Genomic DNA, 1,136 nt, shown 5'->3' with positions numbered 1-1,136 from the left:
TCTGCTATTCAACAAGCACCAATTAAGGGGATAATTATTTTTCAGATTTTCATTCATACGTTACAGTGAGATACACCCATTGCATACTTTTGTTGTATTCCGCTTTGCAATAAAAACACATTTAGGGGGAAAAAAATAAATTGCAGCCTAGTCTGCATATGGTACAGTGAGATACACCCATTACATACTGTTGTATTCCGCTTTGCAATAAAAACCCATTTAGGGGAAAAAAAATAAATTGCGGCCTAGTCTGCATATGGTACAGTGAGATACGCCCATTGCATACTGTTGTTTTCCGCTTTGCAATAAAAACCCATTTAGGGGATAAAAAGCTAATTGCGGCCTAGTCTGCATATGTTACAGTGAGATACACCCATTGCATACTGTTGTATTCCGCTTTGCAATAAAAACCCATTTAGGGGAAAAAAAATAATTTGCTGCCTAGTCTGCATATGGTACAGTGAGATACACCCATTGCATACTGTTGTATTCCGCTTTGCAATAAAAACCCATTTAGGGGAAAAAAATAATTTGCGGCCTAGTCTGCATATGTTACAGCGCAACAAGGCACACAGGTCTCGCATGGAGGCCCAGTTATTGGTAGTGAAGTGGTGCTGTTCCGTAGAGCGACTCATGTGTGTGTGCTGCAGCTGAAACTCCACTATGGCCTGCTGCTGCTGGCACAGTCTTTGCAGCATGTGCAAGGTGGAGTTCCACCTTGTGGGCACGTGACATATGAGGTGGTGAGCCAGAAGGTCGAAGTTACACTGCAGCGCTGACAGGCGAGCAGCAGCAGGGTGAGAACGCGGTAAGTGCGCACAGACGGCACGCACTTTCTGCAGCAGCTCTGACATATCGGGGTAATTTCTAAGGAACCTCTGCACCACCAAATTCAGCACATGCGCCAGGCAAGGGATGTGTGTCAAACCGGCTAGGCCCAGAGCTGCTACGAGATTTCGCCCATTATCGCACACCACCAGGCCGGGCTTGAGGCTCACTGGCACCAACCACTCATCGGTCTGCTGTTCAATGCTCCCTCACAACTCCTGCGTGGTGTGTGGTTTTTCCCCCAAACAGGCACGTTTTAAAACTGCCTGCTTTCGTTTACCCCTGGCTGTGCTGATGTTGGTGGTGAA

This window comes from Pelophylax lessonae (assembly GCF_965119305.1).
Source record: "Pelophylax lessonae genome assembly, chromosome: 9".
Lineage (NCBI taxonomy): Eukaryota > Metazoa > Chordata > Amphibia > Anura > Ranidae > Pelophylax > Pelophylax lessonae.
This window is presented reverse-complemented; position numbering follows the sequence as displayed.